Source organism: Dunckerocampus dactyliophorus, chromosome 10 (genome assembly GCF_027744805.1).
Source record: "Dunckerocampus dactyliophorus isolate RoL2022-P2 chromosome 10, RoL_Ddac_1.1, whole genome shotgun sequence".
NCBI lineage: Eukaryota > Metazoa > Chordata > Actinopteri > Syngnathiformes > Syngnathidae > Dunckerocampus > Dunckerocampus dactyliophorus.
Genome location: NC_072828.1, coordinates 29,932,011 through 29,940,685, shown reverse-complemented (window position 1 = coordinate 29,940,685; position 8,675 = coordinate 29,932,011). Strand labels below are relative to the sequence as shown.

General features: G+C 41.3%; 1 long non-coding RNA gene across 2 annotated transcripts; it reads left to right on the top strand.

Annotated features, from left to right (window-relative positions):
• The first annotated feature begins 5,297 nt into the window (after nucleotides 1-5,297).
• Nucleotides 5,298-8,675, top strand: LOC129188777 (uncharacterized). 2 transcript variants are annotated; one of them, XR_008572697.1, is made up of 10 exons: nucleotides 5,298-5,525; nucleotides 5,642-5,672; nucleotides 5,803-5,971; nucleotides 6,107-6,243; nucleotides 6,349-6,442; nucleotides 6,538-6,596; nucleotides 6,731-6,905; nucleotides 7,017-7,188; nucleotides 7,274-7,398; nucleotides 7,589-8,675. It is a non-coding gene; the product is annotated as an uncharacterized LOC129188777 (long non-coding RNA). The 2 variants fall into 2 exon arrangements; XR_008572696.1 differs by having other exon boundaries at nucleotides 5,300-5,525; nucleotides 6,538-6,905.

The window sequence follows — 8,675 nt, the reverse complement described above, 5'->3', positions numbered from 1 at the left end:
TTGAGCATAGCTAAAGGTTTATTTAAAAAGAGTATTTGACTTTTTCTAGATTTATTTTAAAGAGAATGGCCTACTTTATTTTAGAGGCAGTTTTTAGATCAGATGGTTTTAATGTGCATCTTGCATGTAGCTTTAACATTTCATAAAAACATCCTCATGTTTCGTATTTATTTGAATAAAATAACGACACGCATATTTGGCTTTGATTTTGTCTAAACTCACTTTGTTTAAAAAAAAATATCAGGATATACGGTATATCCTGTATCCATATTCAACCCATACACACTGTATCAGGATATGACATTTGGTCCGTAACGGCTAGCCCTGCTCTATGGTCACCTTTACATTCCTATTACCCAATATAGTCACATAACAGAAAATAACACGTATTAAGCATAGAAAACCTGTTTAACGCCTTCTTAATACACTTTTTTTTACCATTATTAGAGCCTTCCAGACATGAAATAACACCCCTATAGTGACCTTTAGATGACAATTACCCAATATAGTAGACATAAGACGTGCTCACACAGGAAGTGACGTAGGGGGTCAGCAAATATGCATCAAATGTGCTTCAATATGCATCTTATTGACTAATAAGCCATATTCCAGCATTAAACAGCATGAGTTGTGTATGAATATATTTATGTTTAACCGTGATAGAGTGAAGGTGTGAAAAGTGGAAGCGTAAAGTGGCGAGGGATTAGCATAGGTACTCACCGCTAACACGGCAGTTTGTCCTCTCCTTGGTGGGTTTATTAAACTGTGGCAGCATGGGGAAAAGTCATGGCGCGTTCAAGGACGGGCCGACAGTGCAAAATCTCAGTGCTTGAGTAAAAAACATTGTTGGCTTTTTTAACGGTGGTGCGTGTATGCTATACATGTATTACCAGCTATTTCTACATGATTAGACACGTATGGCGAATGAGAAAATAAAAAAGAATATTAATCACAAATATGTGGGGATCCACAGCATCTGACAAATACGCGACGGTGGAACCTCGGTTAGCGAGCGCCATGGTCAGCGTATTTTTCCGCACATTTTGCCTCAATTCTCCGGTTAGCGCACAGTTTCTGACTATTCTGCGTTGGCCTAACTGTGTTCCTCTTGTACTTTTATCCCACAACCTCCTTGTTAGCATCCTATGAGCTTGCTAATAGATGGAAACAGGAAGTCAGCTCCGTGCTCATCCTGCATATTTTGGAGAATGATCTTGTGTTTCTTTGTATACTGCTCCAAAAAGTTAGAGGAACACTTCAAAAACACATCAGATCTAAACTGGGGAGAAAAATGATGTTGAATATCTTTCCTGATAATAAGTGGGTGATGTATTAGTAACAAAATGATGCCACATAATTTGATAGAAATGAAAATGATCACCCTATAGAGTGGGGGGAAATCAAAGACACCCCAAAAATGAAAACGAAAGAATGATGCAGCACACTGGTCCATTTTGCTAAAATGTCATTGTAGCAACTAAAAATGATTCTCAGTAGTTTGTGTGGCCCCCACGTGCTTGTACGCATGCCTGACAACGTCGAGGCAGGCTCATCCTGTTCCTCCTCGCACAACGGAGCAGATCCCGATCCTGCTGAGTGTTGAAGGACCTTCTACGGCCCTGTCCAGCTCTCCTGGAGTAACTACCTGTCTCCTGGAATCTCCTCCATGCGTCCAGGTACCGCAGTGATGCCCTGGTCCAGATCTGGGAGGAGATCCCCCAGGACACCATCCGTAGTCTCATTAGGAGCATGCCCCCACGTTGTCAGGCATGCGTACAAGCACGTGGGGGCCACACAAACTACTGAGATGAGATTTTCCCCATCATTTTCATTTCTATCAAATGATGTGGCATCATTTTGTTACTAATACATCACCCACTTATTATCAGGAAACATATTCAACATCATTTTCCCCCCAGTTTAGATCTGATGTGTTTCCGAAGTGTTCCTCTAATTTTTTTGAGCAGTGTATATGCGCGGCTTCCAACAGGAAGTTACCTGTCAACATGGTCTGCTGGTGCTCGGCAGTGCAGATGAGGCGACTGATGCCGTCCATCACCTGACTCTTGGACTGACATGACTGGAAAAACAACACACGTGACTCATGTCTCTTCTTCTTCCATGCCCCTTGCTGGCCTCACCCTTTGGTCGCCACTGTCACGGACACGGTGAGCCGGCCGCTGGACTGTGGTAAAGTTAGAAACATGTTCACATATTCAAACTTCCGTGATGAATAACTCCCAAGTGAATGGTTCTAACACAGTCAACCATACCTCCTTCCAATCGTGGCAACACAGACAAAAAGCTACAATCCAGTTTTTATCCAAACGAGCCGTCTCCTGTGCAGTCTGACTTAAATTGATCTCGAGGAGAAGCCGGCAGCGAGACCGGAGCGCAGGGACCGTCTACAAATGTCTTATTTTTTTCTTCTGTATGACGGCGGTTGTCATCAATGTTGCCAACTCGTCAGTAAGAAAAATAGCTATTGGCTGTCCTGGAAGGCCATAGATGACGTTGTTGGCTAGTTTGCATGTCTTTTGCATACGATGTTGTAAGAGATGTAGGAAAAAACATAAGTATGATAGATTAACAAAGTAAATAAAAACACCTTGATTATGTTAAGAACTACAAAAATACATACAAAGTAACACGTTTGTGAAAATGGACTTCTACATAATTTAGGGTAATTTTTATTAGGTTGTTAATAAATTCCCTTCTGTAATGTGTAGGCCCACAAACTCACCTCACACATCAGTGTCTCCTTTTCATGAAAATTATCGTTTATAAATTCAATTCTGTCACGTGTCAGTGCAATAACTCCACTTCTGTGAAGAGCAGGACCACAAAATTCACCTCACAAATCAATGGCCAAGTGAAGCTATTGAACAGACATGTTACACAAAACAGTTTTGTTCTTTTTTGTGTGTTTTTCTCCATGTCCCCTCCGGTGCTCCGTAATTGTGTGTGTTCTGTTCTGATTTATAAAAAAGGTGACGTTAGCCAGTGAACCTTAATTAGCCTGCTGACCTTCAACATGACCTTCAGCCCATCTTCTTCAGCCCAAGTTTCGTGCAACGCAGGGTCCATGTGAACTAATTGACAATTAGCAAAGCTACTGAAAAGCACTTGTCACCAAGCGATGTAGGGATGACACTGAAATATCCAATATACACAGCAAATTGAGGAGTGTTAATTTTTTGGTGTTGATGAGAATCTTGAAGTTGGAGTGTCAATCTTACACTATTTGGAGTTGATCTAACACTGCATTTTCTTAAAAATGTTAAATTTAACACTGGATCATGAAAATGTTGTAGTTAAAATGGAGTGTTGAAAATGTTCAAATCTTGTTAGTGTCACAATAAAGACATTCAACACTTGCACACTCCATTTAACACCTAACAGTGTTCACGTGTCTTAAGCTCCGCCCACGGACATTTCAGTTAGACTCCACCCCTCACTTCACGTTGCTGATGGAAGAAGTTGACAATTAGGAATCGTTTTGCATCAGTAGGTAAGTAAACGTTTAAATAGATGAACTAATGAATTGTGTTGTACCTTGTTTACACATAAAAAACGTAACTTTTTGGTGTGATATTTAAGACTAATAAACTGAGGCAGCTGTTTCCACCCAAAGCCTTTGCTAATGTTAGCTCGTGTTTTTGCTAAGTTATATTTTCTATTTCGTGTTGCTGTGAGCTGAATCGGCACTGCCTGTGCAACATTTGGCAAAGTAAGTGAACGCTACGTTATACAGTATGTCACAAAAGTGAGTACACCCTTCACATTTCTGCAAATATTTTATATCTTTTCATGGGACAACACTGAAGAAATGAAACTTTGCTACAATGTAAAGTAGTCAGTGTACAGCTTGTATAACAGTGTACATTTACTGTTCCCTTCAAAATAACTCAATACACAGACCTTAATGTCTAAACTGCAGGCAACAAAAGTGAATACACCCCAAGTGAAAATGTCCAAATTGGGCCAAAAGTGTCAATATTTTGTGTGGCCACCATTATTTTCCAGCACTGCCTTAACCCTCTTGGGCATGGAGTTCACCAGAGCTTCACAGGTTGCCACTGGAATCCTCTTCCACTCCTCCATGACGACATCACGGAGCTGGTGGATGTTAGAGACCTTGTGCTCCTTCACCTTCAGTTTGAGGATGCCCCACAGATGCTCAATAGGATTTAGGTCCGGAGACATGCTTGGCCAGTCCATCACATTCACCCTTAACTTCTTTAGCAAAGCAGTGGTTGTCTTGGAGGTGTGTTTGGGGTCGTTGTCATGTTGGAATACTGCCCTGCGGCCCAGTTTCCGAAGGGAGGGGATCATGCTCTGCTTCAGGATGTCACACTACATGTTGGCATTCATGGTTCCCTCAATGAACTGTAGCTCCCCAGTGCCGGCAGCACGCATGCAGCCCCAGACCATGACACTCCCACCACCATGTTTGACTGTAGGTAAAACACACTCGTCTTTGTACTCCTCACCTGGTTTCCGCCACACACGCTTGACACCATCTGAACCAAATAAGTTTATCTTGGTCTCATCAGACCACAGGACATGGTTCCAGTAATCCATGTCTTTAGTCTGCTTATCTTCAGCAAACTGTTATCGGGCTTTCTTATGCATCATCTTTAGAAGAGGCTTCTTTCTGCGATGACAGCCATGCAGACCAATTTGATGCAGAGTGCGACGTATGGTCTGAGCACTGACAGGTTGACCACCCATCCCTTCAACCTCTGCAGCAATGCTGGCAGCACTCAGGCGTCTATTTTCCAAAGACAACCTCTGGATATGACGCTGGGCACGTGCACTCAACTTCTTTGGTCGACCATGGCGAGGCCTGTTCTGAGTGGAACCTGTGATGTTAAACCGCTGTATGGTCTTGGCCACCGTGCTGCTGCTCAGTTTCAGAGTGTTGGCAATCTTCTTATAGCCTAAGCCATCTTCGTGTAGCGCAACAATTCTTTTTTTCAGATCCTCAGAGAGTTCTTTGCCATGAGGTGCCATGTTAAACTTCCAGTGACCAGTATGAGAGAGTGTGAGAGTGATAAAACCAAATTTAACACACCTGCTCCCCATTCACACCTGAGACCTTGTAACACTAATGGGTCACATGACACTGGGGAAAGAAAATGGCTAATTGGGCCCAATTTGGACATTTTCACTTAGGGGTGTATTCACTTTTGTTGCCTGCAGTTTAGACATTAAGGTCTGTGTATTGAGTTATTTTGAAGGGAACAGTAAATTTACACTGTTATACAAGCTGTACACTGACTACTTTACATTGTAGCAAAGTTTCATTTCTTCAGTGTTGTCCCATGAAAAGATATAATAAAATATTTGCAGAAATGTGAGGGGTGTACTCACTTTTGTGACATACTGTATCTTCATTATACTGTCTTCATTTTGAATGAGCTAATGGCTAACTAGCTCATTGGCACGAGGAGCCCCCACACGTAGGCCTGCTGGCCCCCAGCAAAGGACTTGATATGCTGTACAAGATACAAGATATCAAGGTTGGCAACTCTAATTGTTACTTTAACTTAAAAATAATTGTCATGCATGTGTTGGAAGTGAACTACACAATTTTTTTTTAGAATGATGCATCTTTATTTTTCTTCTTGATTCACAGCAAACCTTTCCTTGAGTCTTACATGAATGTGGTAAGTAATATCTTTTTTTTTTTTTAAATCAATGCATAATAAGCCCTGCAGCTGTGGCAATTCCATATTTATTTTATTATTTTAGTAGGATGTTTTATATTATTCTTATTATATTTATTCTTATTCTCAGAGGTGGATGGAGATGTGTCGACTCCACTATCCCTTCACCCCAGTTATCGCCAGTTGGTGGCGAGCCTCCACTCTTGCCGACTACATCCCATTCATCAGGTTCGACAATTTATCCTTCAGCCCACAAGAGGAACCCAACAGAACCAATGGATCAGGATGAAGCATGACAGGTAAGCTTTGAGTAAATGAATGTAAAATTAATATTATCAATGATACATTGCGTTTTTATGCATGACATTGTTTTATTGACAAATCCTTCTGAATTCCCATGAACACACTATATATCATTTTAATATTTTTGGCAGAAAGTCGGTGGTGTTTTGAGGGCCAATCCGAAAGGTGAGGAAATCTTCAAGGAGTGCACCAAGACTGAAACACTAACCGATGCAAGGTGTAAACAGATGGTGAACATCCTGGTTGCAGATATGATGGAGCTGCATGGGTAAGAAGAACTTCCCCCTTTCCATTAGAACAGTCATTCCATGTAAGACCATGTACTGTGGGAATGGTTCTATCTGTGATCATTAACTATGATTTGTTTTGAAAGGAGGGTTCCGCCATCATGTGTGATGAGAAATTACGCCCTGAGACTTGTGACTTGTTTTCCATACATCAAAGATCCATTCTCCAAACCTGGATATGTAAGAGTCTTTTAATGTAAAACCTAAAGTACTGTTTTTGTTTTTCCTTTAGGTGTGTAGTTTGTATTCAAATCTTGTTTCAAATATGTTCATAGGATGCTTAGCTTAGCGGCAGTGGCTCAGGAGGTAGAGCAGGTCATCCAGAAATCGTAAGGTTGGTTGATCCTTGCTCCCTCCACCCAGTCACTGTTGTGTCCTACACTTCTCCTGGCTCTCAAAGCCGTTCCAAGACTGTTTCTTCAGGATGGTCCAAAAACCAGAGGAGAACATCTGTTAACTGGTCAACAGCTGCTTGGTGAGGAGTGCAAGGAGGCACTATCTACAATAAGACATTCAACCGATGAATCCGTGGTCAAAGAAGATGAGAGCAACTTTCCAGTATCGACAGAATATGATCCAAGCAGAAGATGTATCATCGTCTGTCCTCAATGTGTTCCCTCACTTCCTTGATGTTCCTGGATTGGTAAGGAAATCTTTAGTATTTGGACTAGTTCAGTATTAGATTACCCATTACGTCAACCATGTGTAAACCTGCAGGCCTACAGGATATGAAATATTCATGTCGTGTTTCCAGATTGACCAGGATTTCTCAATGATGTTTGCTGATGAAGTATCTCAGAGGTTCCTGGCTAAGTGGTCAACTGTCTTCAAAGCAAAAGTCATTGCAGACTGCAAGACTCTCCCGCAAAAGCAGAACATTGATGAGTTGCTGTCAGGAACTGAACCTCAACCTGATGACAGCTGTGGTCAGTAGAAACAGTTCTGTATTACGCAAATAACTTCAAATATTTATTTCCTAGCTGTTTTTAAAAATGATTTATTTTCTTTTAGGCTGGGGCAGTGATACATCCTCCATCCTTCTACACCTGCATCTGCTCCTCCGACCTCTAGAGGCCAGGAAAAAACAGCAAAGATCAGTTTGTCAAGCAGCCAACCATCTTCTCAGACATCTTAAGGTATGCAAAGGTCCATTTTTACATATCAAAACATGATTTCTGTCTAAAAGCATTCATTTTAGGTTGCAGATGTTCTTGAATCGGCTAATTGTGTTGATTCAATGTCGTAATAAGGTGTGCTAACACCTGAGAAATGGAAACCATGCAAAGGGGTTTTTGTTGTTGTTGTTGTTGCCCTTTTCACCCACAGGAAGGAGCCAGTGTGACCCCCTTCCAAGACTGTTGACACAAGACAAGCATTTCTCCTCTGCATCAGTGAGCGAAGGTGACATCCAGAGGTTCTACATTATTGACCAAAAGCCGGTTCCATGCAAGGCACATACATTTATTGCAGCTTTTGATGAACTGTTCGAAGCTCACTACGTCTTCAGTCTCTCGTATGGTTAAAAATGGATAAGAGCAAACATTTGGGTCTGAATGCTGCCCAGTCATGGTGTCTTCTATGTAACACTCCACTTCTATTTGGTGATGGCACTGAAAGGAAGAATGATCACTGGAACTTCCTCCTCCTTTTGATGCAGATTGTCAACATACCTGTAGTGTTCTCGTACACCATAACTGATGGAATGATGCTTTACTTACAACATCTGATAAGTGACCCCCACACTCGGTACAAAGCATTGCTTCCTGGTAAGAAGTTGATTCCCAAGCACTGCTTGATACACTATCCAAGATGCATACAAAACATTGGCCCTCTTATCCATACGTGGTGCAAGTGTTTTGAAGCCAAACACAATTCTTTCAAAAGGTGTGGTTAAAATGTTTAAAAATCTCAGTCGTTTGTCGTGGCCTTTCACTATGAAAATTATTATTTTAGAAGATTTGCATTTGGCCCTACAACATGAAAAACAATCTGCAACTTGAAAGGTGGGGAGGAACGTGGTCAGGCATGATGTCTGCAAGCATCTTCAAGTGTGTCAAGTACCAACTGGGTGAGAAGTTACGGTATAGATTACCATGTTGGTGTGTTCATATGTACTGGATGTAGCTTTGATCTACCTGTGTTCAAGAAGATCTGGGATATAATAAAACACAAAGAATGTGCTTTCATAAGAGCCTGTAATGTAGAAAGGATGTACTATGATGACCTGTTTAACGCGTACTGCATAGAAGACCAAATGCTTGAGTTTTCTGTCATGTGTTTACATGAACTGACTCATTTCAGACCATTTGACAAGCAGTGCTCTAATGACAGTTGTCAAAGAGCAAACATACTGTAGTGCCCTGCTGTTATTTAAGCTGTCTGTTGGAAATGAAATGTTTTTGAATAAAATGTA